This window comes from Macaca fascicularis, chromosome 13 (assembly GCF_037993035.2).
Source record: "Macaca fascicularis isolate 582-1 chromosome 13, T2T-MFA8v1.1".
Classification (NCBI taxonomy): domain Eukaryota; kingdom Metazoa; phylum Chordata; class Mammalia; order Primates; family Cercopithecidae; genus Macaca; species Macaca fascicularis.
Window position 1 is genome coordinate 48,891,717 of NC_088387.1, and position 15,654 is coordinate 48,907,370.

General features: G+C 42.5%; 1 protein-coding gene across 27 annotated transcripts in view; it reads left to right on the forward strand.

Moving 5' to 3' along the window:
- The window catches only part of SFXN5 (sideroflexin 5), a 130,834-nt gene that overhangs the window by 55,868 nt on the left and 59,312 nt on the right, over nt 1-15,654 (forward strand). The window lies entirely within an intron of this gene.

Consider the following 15,654-nt stretch of genomic DNA (forward strand, 5'->3'; position numbering starts at 1 on the left):
CACAGAGTACCACGTTCAAAAGTTTCTTGAATTAATTTTTTTCTTACGTGTTTATGTTATCTACTTGATGTACAGTTACAGGTTTAACTGATTTCTGTCGGCATTCCATTTTAGTTGTTTCTCCATTCTTACTAATTTATTTTTTGATATTTAGGAGATAGGAATAGTTTAAAAGTCCAAGCTATTTAAAAAGATGTACTCATAAAAGTTCCGCTCCCCTTCCTATCTCTGCTACCTCCTCCTCACCTATCCTCTGTAGGTAAACAACTTCTCCTTCTTATTTTTTTTGTGTGAGAATAAACAGATACAAATATCTGCTTTCCCCCTTTTTTCTTATATAAAATGTAGTATACTATATACAGATGTGTCTAACTTACGATGGTTCAACTTACAATTATTTGACTTTATGATATGTGACAGCAGTATACATTCACTGAAAACAATACTTGCAATTTTGAATTTTGATCCTTTCCTAGGCTAGAGATATGTGATTGATACTTTAACCATGCTGGGCAGTGCAGTTCCCAGTCAGCCATGTGATGACAGGAGTAAACAACCCATACTACAATGTACTGTGTTGCCAGTGTTTTTTTGAATATTGCATTCTGTGTTCCACATCCCATCACGTCAACAAAATGCCCATTTTCAACTTATGATATGTTCAGTTTATGATGGGTTTATCAGGTGTAACCACATCATAAGTTGAGAAGTATCTGTACACCCTTTTGCACAATGGTTTTTTTCGCTCGATATATCTGTTTTTTGTGGGTTTGTTTGTTTGTTTGCTTGTTTGTTTTAGACAGAGTCTCACTCCGTCTGTCGCCCAGGCTGGAGCACAGTGGCATGATCTCTGCTCACTGCAGCCTCTGATGCCAGGTTGAAGCGATTCTCCTGCCTCAGCCTTCTGAATAGCTGGGATTACAGGTGTGTGCCTCGACGCCTGGCTAATTTTTGTATTTTTAGTAGAGATGGGGTTTCGCCATGTTGGCCAGGCTAGTCTTGAACTCCTGACCTCAAGTGATCCGCTCACCTCAGCCTCCCGAAGTGTTGGGATTACAGGCATGAGCCACTGCCCCAGCTCTTCCACTTGATATATCTTGAAAATCACTGTATATCGATTTATAGAGATCTTCCTCATTATTACGTTTTTACAGCTGTATAGTATTCTACTAAGTGAAAGTACCATGATTTATTTAGATAATTTCTTACATTAGATTATTTGTAATACTTTGCCATCATGAATAATGCCAAAATGATAATCTTATGATATTGTTGGAATATATCTTGAGGGTAAATTCCTAGGTTCTATGGAAGGACTAATTAAATAGACATTTCTAGAAAGATTGATCAAGACGAAAGAGAGAAGATACAAATAAACAGCATTAGCTTTAAGAAGTACAATAATTATAGATGCAGTAGCAGAATAAAAGATCTGAATGCATTGAACAACTCAAGACAATACATTTAAAGACTTAGAAGAAATGAATACATTTCTGGGAAAATACAGCTTACCAAAACTGCCTAGAAAGACGAAATATAGAGTCTTTTTCTTTTTTTTTCTTTTCCTTTTTTGGAGACAAGGTATCACTCCGTCTCCCCGGCTGGAGTGCAGTGATGCGATCATGGCCCACTGCAGCCTGAAATTCCTGGACTCAAGTGATCCCTCCTGCCTCAGCCTCCCAAAGCGTTGGGATTACAGGCATGAGTTGTCACACCTGGCCTTAAAATCTGAATATACCTATAAATAAAAGGAAATTTAATTTGCAGTTTAAAATATTTGTACCACAGAACAAACAAACCAAAAATTATCACTGGGCTCTGATCTTACAGGTGACTGTACCCAAAGGAATAGCTGACCTCAATTTTATAAAGCTTTCAAAAGAGAAAAAAGTGCCAGGCATAGTGGCTCACGCCTCTTATCCCAGCACTTTGAGAGGCCAAGGCAGGGGAATCACTTGAGGCCAGGAGTTTGAGACCAGCCTGGGCAACATAGCAAGACCTCGTCTCCATTGAAAAAAACAAAAAAGAGAGAGGAAAAAAAGGAAATCTTCCCAGTTTATTTAATGAGGCACTTTGAGACCAATACTGAAGTAAATATAAGACCGAAAAAGTATAAGCCAATATCACTTATGAAATTACATGTAAAGATTATGAAATAAAATAATAACAAACTGAATCCAGCAATGCATCAAAGTACAACATAACAAAATGCTTTTTACCAAATACAACATTAGAGAATATATTAATATTAGTTCATCACACTAAGAAACTGAAGAAGAAACATGATTTTCCCAGTAGATACAGAAAAAGTATTTGATAAAATAAAACATAACTCAATTTACAGTAATAATTATTATGATAAAAACAGAACAGATTAGGTCTAGAAGGAACTTTCTTAACTTGATAGTGTCTATAAAATTTATTTAAACCAACCATAGCAGGCACCTGTCTTAAAGATGAAACAAAGGTAAATTCTTGATGTGTAGGACAGGGTAAGAATGCCTGATAATGTTGCTTCTATCTAACATTTTCCTGGAAGACTAGCAAGTGCAGTAAGACATGAAAAAATAAACAGTTATTATTGTTTATAGAGTTGGAAAGAAAGAAAGAAAAACATTTATGAGAATAGACAAACTATTGGAACTATTTTAAAAGATTTCTGGATGTAAGACAAGTATACAAAAAATTTGTATGCCTGTAAACCTAAAACAAACGTCTAGAATATGATTTTTGTAAAAGATGTCATTTACAATAGTATTTTAGACAATAAGGGATATAAAAATAAATTCAAGAAACAATATTCAAGACCTTTACAGAGAAACCTATACAACTTTATTGAAGGACATTGGAGATCTAAAGAAGTAGACAGCTGTATCATTTTGTTTTCTTCAAATTAAAATCTATATTCAATGTAATTTCAGTCATAATCTCAGCAGGATTTGTTATGGAACTTGACAAGTTCCTATGAAAAGTTACATGAATACAAGCTAAGGGATAAGAATAGCGAAGACAATTTTCAAGAATGAGGTGGTGGGAGAGGACTCACCCTACCAAATATTATAAGACAACTTTGTTTTGATACAGTGATAAGCAAATATGTCAATGAAACAGAACGCAGAACCTGGAGACATGCCTATATGGAAACTTAAGATTTGACTAAGGTGGCATTACAAATCAGTGGAGAAGAAGAACAAACCATCTGATAATATGGTGCTGAGACAGCTGGCTACCTATGTGGAAAAGAAAATCAGATCTCTACATCACCTTATACACAAAAGGACATTTAAATATGAAAAGAAAATATTTGCAGCAATGTTTATGATAGCAAAAATTTGGAAACTGCTGAAATTCCATCAACAAGAAAATGAATCAGTCATGGCTTAGTCACGCAGTGGAATACTTAACACAGGAAAGAAAACAATGAGCAAGGGCGACATTTATGAATATGGATAAATTTCAAAAACAATGTTGAATGAAAAAATAGTAGCAGAGTAGTAATGCTCTCTGTCATTTATATAATGTTAAAAGATATGCAAAGCAATATTATATATAGTTTATGAGTACATTTTTAATGCATCCTTAAAAACATTCATGGGAACAATTAGCACCGGCTTCGTGATACTGTTTACCTCTGGGGAGAGAAAGCAATGAAATTTAGCAGGAGAACAGGGGGTGCTTCGTTTGCATTTATAGTGTTTCATCTCTTAAAAACATCTTCACAAAAAAATTGACGAAATAAGATTGGACATATATGGATGCTCGTTATCCTCTAGACTTTTCTGTATCCTTGAAAGATTTCATTTTATACATATATTTAAAAATATATAAATATATCAAGAGAGGTATTATTCACATCTCTATTTTTATGTTGTTGCCCTGAAACTACTACATTGTTCTGAAATATTCTGAGAAAGGTTTATAAATTTCCCACCATAATTGTGTGTATGTGTGAGTGTGTGTTTCATTTCTTTGCATTTCTTGCAGTTGTTTTATAGATTTCGATGCAGTGGTGTTTGGTGTGTTCAGACAGTTTTGTCTTCTTGATATCATCTGTGTCTCTCAAACACACACACACACACACACAAAATATCCCTGTTTCTTTGATTATTCTTGCCTTGAATTTTACTTCTCTTAATATTTTTTATTCCTGTTTTGCTTAATTGACTTGCATTATGTATCATTGCCTATACCTTTATGTCAGAGTCATTTAATTTCTGTGCTATTTTGTGTTACACAACTCTTTTGGACAAAATATAGCTGAATTCTACTTTTGCTGCGTAAAAAGGCTACTTACATTTAACCCAGTTTGAGAAACACTGCCTTTAATTTTAATGAGAAATGGAGCCCTTTTGTATTTATTCTGCCACTGATGATTATGACTGCATAGCCCAGCTGTCAAATGGGTTTTGTTGTTGCTGTTAGCTTTTTATTAAGCTTTGTTTTTGTTTCCACTTCTTTTCCTGATTTATAGTAGAGAAAAGGTCCTTTAGTTTCTTTAGTTTGGAAGGGGAACATCCTAATTTTCTCTACTTACCATTCATCTGTAATATTTTATAGTACAGAGAGGTTACATTATATATACTTTATAATCAAGAGTCAAATAATAAGTATGACTTCCCTAATGCTACCCACATAGGAAAAGACTTGTAGCATGTAATTTCACTCTACTCTCTACTTGATCATTTTAGCTACCTCCACACACCTGCCAAGTTTTTGGAAATCATCTGGAATGTCATCAGATTTATAAAGCCTTTCTTAACACCTGTATTATACTTCACAATTATTTAGGCTGTGTGTGTGTGTGTGTGTGTTGTTTGGCTAGAATACCTTTTTGAACAATATTCAGAATACAGGGGCAATATGCCTTTCTGAATCTTTGCATATCTGGAGATCTTTTTTTTCCCTTTCATACATGAACAATAGTTGGCCTGATTCTCTTTTCCTTTCTAGGTAAACTTCCCCCTTCCCCTGGAATCGTTTGGTATTTTTTCTCTTTATCTTTGGAGTTCAGAAATATCTCCTAGGATTTAAAAAAAAATCTTCTCTGTATATTTTATAAAATTATACAAGTAATACATGAATATGTTCTTTGGGATTCAAAAATACCACCAAGAATGTTTTATAAAGAATATTTTTAAAGTTATACAAGTAATACATGAATGTTCTCTCGGCTCGGAATTTAAACAATACAAACAAAAGTAGAGGTCCTTGTGATGCTCCTCAACCCCGAATTTCTGCCCAGAGTAACCCCTGTAGGAAGTTTGGTGTGTGCCTCTAGGCTTTTTCTAGATATCTGCATACATTTAAGTCATTTAAAATTTTTTTTGTTTTGTGGATTTTTCCATTAAAAAGATAACAATATACGTATGTATCTATGGTTAGCTTATGACACTTAGCAGTTTGCCTCCATAACGATTGGCTTCATTTATTTATTTGTTTGTTTTCTCTGCTGAATGGCACCGTCTCTTCCAGTGTGATGGGTTGTGGTTATTTCCGATTATTTGCTGTTAGAAACGATTGTGCTATGAAAAATCTTTGTAAAGCCATTTTTGCACAAGGATAAGAGTTTCTAAAGGGCACTTCCAGAAAGTGAATTTGCTGCTTAAAAAGCTACGCACATTTACATCTTTAATAGATATGGCTGAATTTCCCTTCAAAAAGACTATATTTCCCCATGCTTTCGTAACACTAGTATTCATTCATCTTTTTAATGTTTTTGCCAGGCTGATGGGGGAAGGGGTAGGTTCTCATTATGCTTTTAATTTTTATTTCCATAAACACCGAAAAGATGTTGGTGCTTTTTAAATTTATTTATTGGCGATTTGTATTCCCTCTTCTCTGAATTACCTGTTCACACTCTTTGTCCATTCTTCCATGGGCCATATTTTTCTAGTTGATTTGTAAGAGCTCTTTATATATTTTGGACATTAATCCTTTGGGTTATATATATGGCAGGTCTCTTCTCCAGCTGTTTATCCCTTATTCTCTGGTGTCTTTGTTATAGAAAACTTTTAAATATTGATGTCTTTAAATATAATGCTCTATCTTTTGATTGATTTTGAGTCTTTTTCCACTCCTCACCTCCATCTCCTTTATTAAAATAACTGAGGCCAGGAGTGATGGCTCACGCGTGTAATCCCAGTACTTTGGGAGGCCAAGGTAGGAGGATTACTTGAGCCCAGGAGTCTGAGACCAGTCTGGGCAACATAGGGAGATCTCATCTCTCCAAAAAAGTTAAAAAATTAGCCAGGCATGGTGGTGTGCGCCTGTGGTCCCCGTTACTCGGGAGGCTGAGGTGGGAGGATTACTTGAGCTGAGGAGTTTGAGGCTCCAGTGAGTTTTGATTGTGCCACTGCACTTCAGCCGGGGTGGCGCAGTGAGACCCTGTCTCAAAATAAATACATAAATTAAATAAAGATAAAATAACTAGATGTGTGAAAGCTATGTCTTGGAATCAGCTCTTGGATGTATTTATCAATTCTATATTCTAAGTATTCATTTATGCTTTTGTTTTTATAATATTCCTTTTTCCCTCTTTTCTTTGTTTGTGGTTGGTTTTCTTACTTTTTGCCTTGAATGCTTAGTTTATTTATTTTCCTTCTAATGAAAGTGTTTAGTGCTGTGAATTTGCCTCTGAATATATCTAAAACATGGCTATATCTGATATGTTTTCATATATAGTGATCTTATGTTGTTATTTTCTAAATAAGCTTGAAATTATAATTTCAAATCCTCTTTAGTCAATTAGAAGAACACATTTTAAATTCTAAGTGGTTGGGTTTTAAAAAATGTGTTCTTTTGTTATGTTCTAGCTTGTCTTATTTTCAGAGAGAGTGACCTCTACAATTTTGCCAGTTGGGATTTATTGTGGTTTTCTTTGTAGCATGGTATCTGAATATGCCACTTAGGATCAGGGTCATCTGCATGTAACAAAGTCCAAAATAACAGTGGCTTAAACAAAATAGTTTATTTCTCTCTCATGTCAAAGAAGTTTGGAGATAGGCAGGACCCCCACAGTATCATCAGGAACCCAGACTTCCATTTTCAGTACTGGCTTCTATTGCAAAAAGTCACCCCATAGCCCGAGATGGCTGCTGGAGTTCCTGCCATCACATTCACATTCCAGAGAGGAGAAAGAAAAGAAGAATAGTAGGCTGTATCTCCCAACTGAAATACATTTATCTTTAAGATACAGCCTCTCTTTAAGGAGCCTTTTTGGAATTTCCATGCAACAGTTCTGCTTACATTTCATTTAGAATTTAGCTGGGTATATAGTTGATCCCCAATTATATAAGGATTCTATTAGTAAGAAAGAAGGGAAGAATGGTGATAGGTAGGCAAACAAGAATGCCATAATAACTTCTATAAATATTCCATCAACACTTTAAAAGATATACCATTTAGTGGTATCATCTCTTTGTTAAACTGGGTAAGTGGATATTTGAAATGGCAAAAGTTGAATGTGGGGCTCATTTTTCCCTGAGAAGCCAAATGGAGTCTTACACAATTACCAGCTGCTATCAAGTGGGAAGAACTGGCTAACCCAGTAGATGCCATCACTGTCTTCGATTCACAACGGGTTACTGAGGCTCATCCCATATGTTTCCACTCTCTCCTCACCGTACCCAAGACAAGCCCATCACTGCAGGGTCACTATGGCCCTGTAGGCAGGTGGGGGTCTTGGGTACTGATCCACTCGCATGCCATTCAGGGGTTCATTGCTGAAGCAGATGTATGAATGTCCTATCAGGACCAATCCTTTCCCAGGCTGGAGCAAACATCCCTCTATGAATACACACATGTGGTGTGAGAAGAGGATGCCCTGGCCTCCAAGATCCTGTGTGAATACTTGATGGAGGCAAAATGGGGAGCATGGCCTGGGATACCTCCCAGCACCTCTACGAGGCAGCCAGAACCGAAATGACGATGCTCACCTATCCCCACTTCCTAGCCCCAAATATCTGTATCCTGGGGTTCAGAACAGTCAAGCCAGAGGCTGGGTCTTCCGAGGAACCACTGGATTTGAAGAACCTGTGGCCTTCCACCTTGGCACTTTCACATGGACAAGCAATGTGGTCCGTCCCCATTCCTCCCCACCCCTGGGCCACTGCCTCGTCTTGTGTGGAGGGAGCATGCTGGCTGCTCCAGCGCTTTCTGCAGCCCCATCAGCTCCTCCAAGGCCCTGCTGTCGCCTAGTAGCACTGAACATTTAAGCAAATGCCTGGTCTGAAGGGGAGTGAAAGTTCCAGTCCACACCTTAGGAAAGCCCCTGGTCTGATGGAGTGGGTAAGAAAATATACGCATGCAGAAGCCACTAAAAATGCTTACCAAAATAGAAACGAGGGTGCCAGCGAATGTGCTAGGAACTGGGTCCCTGAGTGATGAAGGGAAGGGGCGAGTAAGGCTGGCAGGTGCCTCAACTGAGAAGCTTCTGGAAACCACAGTGAGGCTGCCTTCTGCCCAGGTGCACATCCCCGGCTTGACCCCGACGCTGTTCCCACTTTGCCTGGGAGTCACCTCGCCCTACCCTGCTCACCCCCCAGAGCTCAGGAGAAACGAGCTGGTTTTCTCCCAGAGGCTGGTGCCAGTTTAGTCAGCAGATTTCACAGATCCACTGGCAACCATGTAGTGTCTTATTTTAAGCTTAACATTTGAAGATGGGAACTTTTTCCCCCTTCGGTGTGTGGCAAAGAGATCCCAATTTATACATAAGCACCGCGGCTATGCCGGTGCACTGAGGCTGTCCCTGAGGCTCTGCCGTTCATCGCTCCCTTTCTTCAGGTATCTTTCCAGAAAAAACCTGCCAGCGTGGTGGCTTCTTATCCACGGCCTCTCCCTTTCCAGGTTTCCCCTGAGCACAGCACTGCCGCTTCCGTGCACGTGGCCGGGGAGAGGCAGAGCCAGGCTTGGCCCTGGTGGTCCGTCCCTCGTCCTGCCTGCCCTCTCCATTTCCCCTCTGCTCCTGCGCCCTCTTCCCTTGTTTGCTGTGGAATGCCTCAGATGCCAGGGCCTGGGTTTCCCTCATGGGCCTGGGGCTGTCCCAGAGAGCATTCGTGCCACCCTCAGCCCTGAGCTCCCCAAAGTGCTGTTCCCCTCCCCTCCCCTCCCCTCCTCTCCTTTCCCCTCCCCTCCCCTCCCCTCCCTGTCATGTCGGACTCTCAAAACTCAGGGACCAAAAGCCTCATTTCCAGCCAGGGTGCTAAGGAGGGCAGACCACGAACACCTAGTCATTGGATCTGGTGGCCTTAGGTTAAGTCTAAATCCGATTTCTGTCTTGAGACATTAAGAGCTTGAACTCTGTACTTTGCACTCTTTCATTTTAACGCACAGATGATCACATGGACTTAGAGACTCCAAGTATCAGAAGATGCTGGTGTTGGCCACTTCATCTCCAGGGGTGTGTCCCAGGGCCCTCCTGACATCTCCCAAGCCTCCTCATCCCTCCTCTGCTTTTTTGCACATTTAAATCCCAATCCCAGTGTTCTCCCTGGCTTTCCTCCAGCATTACCAGACCCCAGCCATGTTGACCTAGCTCACCACACAGGAGGTGTCACTCCAGTGAAGCTAGAATTGACCGGTCCGGGGTAAACATTCATTTGACAGAGAGATTTTCTTTAACTGGCTGGCATCCTTTAAGTAGCAACACCCCTTATACACTGAAGTATAACTTTCAGATCATTAGTCACATAAATCAGAAGATGGAGACAAAGTAGAAGGAAACAACAGGACATCTGTTGGGTATTGGGGTACTGGGGCCCATGGTGGATCTGTCAGTAACAAAGAGGGACATTTATGGAGTTGAGCGAGTCTGTGGTGGAAAGGGATGAGATGTAAAGACACTTGCTCTACCTGAGAGGCTCCCGGGTATGTGGGGAGGCAGCGTCAAGGGGCCTCCTCTGAGCTTATGGAAGCTCTCGAGGTAGACACTTTTTTGCTGCTGAGAGGAATGGTACAGAGAAGGCATGCAGGGTGCCGGGGAGCGCGTGACAGACCTTACCTCACTGTGAGGGTCAGAGGAGACATCCTGGAGGAAGTGATGCTTAAACTAAAACCTGAAGGGTGAGGAAGGAGGGATTAGCCAAGTAGAAACGGGGTGAAGGGTGAGAGGGACGATTATTTCCACCGTTATCTTGGCGAACAGGACAGTTCTGTACCCCGTAGTCTTCCCCTGGCTTCAGTTTTACTGCCCAATTGTTTTGACGCATACCTCATTTCCTCTCCAGATTTCCCACGCTTTTAAAAAAACCTTTCTCCTGTAGTTTGAGTCAGTTTTGTATGGGAGGTGGCCAAGGGGCGGGGGCTTGCTCAGTTCTGAGCCCTGATATCATGGTACACAGAACTGTGGCAGTGGCCTTACCCCTCCTTGCCTTTATCTTCAGCTGTGCATGTCCCACTTCTGGCCAAGCAGATTGAGATATTTGGGGGTGCCTCTCTCCCAGATTGAGACCTCATCTCTCTGCAGCAGTTAGAATACTCTGAAGGAGGAGGCCCAAAGTGAAGATGTGATTTTTCTTGTAGCAAGTTACCATATGGGTGCCATTGGCCCCATTCCTTACTCTGTCTTGAGACTAGGCTCAAGCACAAACTGCCCCTCTTCCTGGGCCTGTCAGGGCATCCCTAGAGTTGGGCTGATGGCCCCTGGGTTGGGTGGCTTTGATAAGCAGGGCTGCTTAGGAACCAACATCCCTGGTGAAGACTTAATTCAAGGCATATTCATAATGGTACAGAATTTTGGACTAGAAAGAACAGCATAGTCACTCTGCATATGTAGTAAGCCATGTATTAGCTAGCTGTTGCTACCATAGTGTCATGTAGAAAACATCCACAACACTTCAGTGGCATCTGTGAGCATTCTTTTTTTTTTTTTTTTTTTTTAGATAATCTCACTCTTTGGGCTCTGTCGCCCAGGCTGGAGTGCAGTGGTGCGATCTCGGCTCACTGCAACCTCCGCCTCCTGGGTTTAAGCAGTTCTTGTGCCTCCGCCTCCCAAGTAGCTGGGATTACAGTCACCTGCCACCACCCTCAGCTAGTTTTTGCATTTTTACTAGAGATGGGGTTTTGCCACGTTGGCCAGGCTGGTCTTGAACTCCTGACCTCAGGTGATCTGCCTGCCTTGGCCTCCCAAAGTGCTGGGTTTACAGGTGTGAGCCACCATGCCTGTAAGCATTCATTCTTAGGGATCTGCAGTTGACTGGGGTTTGCCCGGTCTAGGCAGAGCTTGACTGAGGCAGTTCTGCATCTCGCCATGGTCAACTGAAGGTGACCTGACCTGGGATAGACTGTGCCCTCCTGTCTCTCCTCCTCCTTGGACCAGGGATTTTTCAGGGATGTCTTCTTGTGGCAACCCTTAGATGCTCAGGAGGGCAAGCAGGAAGGCATGAGGCCTCTGAGCCAGGGCTCAGAACTGACGCACTGCCACGTCCGTCCTCCCATGTGCTGTCAGCCAGAGCAAGTTAGATGACCAAGCGGAGCCAAAAAGTGAGGAAATAAATTCCTTCTGTGATGAGGCTGTGGCGAGGGTATGGATAGAGGGAGTGGAAAATAATCTGGACCAAAGACTCAGTCTCCTACCCCAACCCCCCTGCAATTAGGACTTAATAAAAGGAGTCAGGAGTGCATTGTCCCAGTCCAGCAGAGATCTTTCCCTGGTCAATGATTATGTAATGATGAGCAGTGTTCTTCCAGCCTGGGGTGTGAGCCCAGCTTTGTGCTGAATGCCATGGGGGGCATCAGAGGAAGAGGGAAAAGCCCCAATTTTGCCTTCCGCAGCTCTGTTCTCTGAGGGATAAGACTTGTATTCCAAGACGGATGGAGATGAGATGATGTTCAGTGGTGTAATGCTGACTTTGGAGCTCAGAGGAGGAAACCAGCAAAGTCCAGGAAAGAACTACATGGGAGGAGAGGAATGGCACTGGCAACCGGCATCCAGGGAGCGCTTGCTGCAGGCCGCACGCTGAGCTGAATTTCCTCCACACCTTACTTCCTCTCATAACCATCCTGAGAGGTACTGGGATTGTCCTTCACTTAACAGCCGAAGAAACAGAGGCACAAAGAGTTCCAGTGACTTGCCTGTGGTCACATAACTGGTAAATGCTGGCACCAGCATTTGACGACCAGAGCCTGAGCGTTAATCACTAGGTCTGTGGTAGGACACCCAAGAGGAAGGGGAACAGCAAAGGTACAGACGGATGTGCAGAGAGCACAGCTGCCAGGGGGCTGGAGCGGCAGAGGGGACTTCAGCCATGTTATGAACTATAAATGGGAGCAGAGATAGGATGTGTGATTTGGCCAAGGTCCTGCAGCGCGATAGGGTGGAGGCTGGGCTAGAAATCCTAGCTGTTGGCTCCTGTTTCCCTCTCCTTCCACTTTCCTTGGTACCAGCCACATTCTGGGCGCTCTCCACCCGTCTGCGTGGCCACGCCTGAATCGTTTCCCTCTTGGAAGAGGTGCAATCCACTGGCATTGAAGCTGGGTGGACTGGCTCCCTCTCTCTATCCATCTCTTTCTTCCTTTCCCCTGCCATGTTCTGGAAAGGGCAGCGGGAGGGAATGTGGGCAGGTTGCACCAGAGATATACATCTGAGAGCTGAAGGGAACATTTATTTTTAATTTAGACTTAAAAAGAAAAAAGGAAGTTATAAAATATCTGCTCTTGCTCCTGGGATTGTGCAGATGGTGCTGCGTTTTGCCTAATAGGGAATGGGGCTGGCATCCTCGTGCTTTTGGTCCCTGCCTGACTGTGAGGACCTGGAGGGCAGGATCCCTGCTCCTCTGCCTTAGCCTCACATGGCCCCCTAAGGCTCTGTTTGGCCGATGCAGCTCTGTGCTCCTGTCTTCTAAGCTCACCCTCTCCACACTCCCTTCTGGGCTCCCAGACCTCCTCTGCAGTCAGACCAGTCTCTCCGCTGTCTCGGCTGTGCCTGCTCCTGTGTCTGCACCCCCTCGGCTCACTCCTACCTCCGCCTTTGTTAGATAGCCGGGACACACTCACCCCTCCCTTCCTGAACTTCTCTTTGGATGTTAAAATTTATCAACTTTACACATATCCAAATACCTCATTAAACCATCTTGTCATTTTCAAGCCTAGGTGTTATAAAGGATGTTAGCCTCCATTTTCTTGTCTGGTTTTTGTTTTTATTGTGGGTAAGGAGTGTGTGTGGTGTGTGTGTGTGTGGTGTGAGTGTGCATGCACACGCATGTACTCACTCCTTTCCTCTGACTTTCTCCATTAGGAGCAGCAAGGAACTTGGTATGTAGAAGCAGCTCCCCATAAATGGATGTGGAGTGCTGACTGGATCCCCCCTCTTTCTGTGCTCAGGGGGATGAGCTGGAGAAGGAGCACCCTAAAATCAGAGTCAGGGCCCCCAAGCCAGGAACCAGGAGACCTGATTCTCTAGCTTGCTGTGAAGCTATGGACAGATTACTGAATTTCTCTAAGCCTCAGTTGTCTCGTTTGTAAAATATCAAAAGTAATCTCTGGTTTGATCCCCAGGGTTAGTATGAGGATTATGGTAAGTGAAATGCTTGGCAAAATCAATCAGTCAATCCATCTCTTTAAGAAAGAGTGAGGAGACTTATAGCAGTCAGAGGTGCCAGCATGGACCCCAGACCCATGTTAGGGCAGGAGATTGGGATGGGAAGTGGGGATTGTCTAACAAAGTAAAAAGCTCGCTGGTCATAGAGCCATGGGCAGTGTGTATGTGTGTGGTACATGGCCCAAATACTGGTTTAGTTTAGAGTTCTAGTTTGTTCTGGAAAAGACTTGATGTCACTTTTAAAAATGCTTGCCACTAAAGATAAAAGAAGTGAAGATGAAAATGAGACAAAGGGAAGGGAAGATAAAATGAAGCCAGAAGTGAGGTTTGGGCACAGAATCCAGGCAGTGTGGGTCTGTACACTTGGCAAATGTGGCTATGGAGAGCTGGCCTGAGTTTCTGGACGGTGCAAAGAGACTCAGTTAAATGGCCCAGTGTCTGCAAGGCGCATGCACACCAGTTACTCAGAGGCACAGCTTCTGATCCTGAGACTGGAAAATACTTCCCCCAAGTGGATTATAAAGGGAACCCTGTGGTGTCACGGGCCGTGTCCTGGACAGCAGTTGTCAGGTAAATGCAGTGAGTTCCATTGGGCTGTATTTTACAATGTTCCTGGTGGTCCAAGCACAGTTCAAGGGGGGTAAGTGGGGATTCAGAGGAGAAGACATGTAGTCCGTAAGACACCGTGTTCAGTAGACTCCAGATCAGGGGATGACGTGCTGGGCTCCAAACAGTGAACAACTTTATTAACTTCCTCTGGTGGTAGGAGGCAGTCAGCCATGCATACGTGTACACATATGAGCACATGTACTCTTCACCCACCCCCTGTCCTGTCCCCACCCCTGCTAGGCTCGGCTTCCTCCCTCTGGTTTGGCTTCTAACTGGGGGCCCCAACTAGGAGGAGGTCCTCAGTTTTCTGGGATGCTCCTTGGCAGATGGGATCCCATTACAGACGAGACTGTCTCTGTTGACTTGACACCAACTACCCAGAATTTGGAAGTAGAATTTTACACTGAGGTCAACCCCTTCACTTGCATAGGTAAGAAAGTTAGAGCCCCAAAGGGGATCATCTTCTGCCAGAAATCACACGGGGTTGGAGCTGAACGTAAGACCCAAGTTCCCCTGATTCTCACTCTAGTTCCCTAAGCTGCTACTGCAAAGAAAAAAAAAAATCAAGTTGGGATCTCATTCTGGGGGAAAAAAATCTCATAATTCCTCATTGGAGCTATGGAATAGCTTTATATTATATAATTTTATTCAAACTGATATGAGCCAATAAATATAGATTGTGTGTGTGTGTGTGTGTGTGTGTGTGTGTTCGCTGTTTTAAAACATTTTAATGTTTAAAACATGATTTACTAATGCTGCTGGGGATGTCTAGAATTTGATTTACTGCATATTATTGAGTGTTTATACTTGTTCCTTACAGAAATTCTTGCCAAAGAGCCATTTCATCTACAGGAATAATAAATAAGTCAATATGTGGATGGTTGTGCACATTTTTCCCATATGCAGTGGGACTTGGTAGATGTTACTTTGCACACAAACACTCAAAAGGTAAACTGGAGAGATGCACAGGGATCCCTGAAGTCCAAGGCTTGGCTAGTGTCAAAATCAGACCATTCATCTTGACTTAAACCAAAAAAAACGGTCAGCAAGTCTAGGTCTTAGGTGATATTTGGGCTTTGGGAATAATGGATCCACGTCTGTGTTTCCATACGTAGCCATATGTGTATATTTGTTCATCTCTTCATTCATTCCTTCACTCATTCAACAAATATTAGAAATCTGTGTTTCATTCAGTTGCTTAAACATGGTATAGGTTTTTGCTTCATGGAAATTCACAGATGACAGATACAAATTCCCCCAACTTGTATTTACAAAGCACTTAAGGCCTTTGAAATGATTTTTGTTTAATCCTCGCGAAAATCCTACAGGAAGGCTAGGGTGAGAAGGAGTCAGGTAACCTGAGTGGAAACGATGGTATTCCTTTTGTTTGCTTGTTTTTATTGCCCCCCCTAATAGTGGAAATAATGCATGTCTATTGTTAAGAAGAATACAGAAATATTTAAGATTGTGCAAAAGTAACCTGCAACCCAACCTCCAGAGACATCCACGCT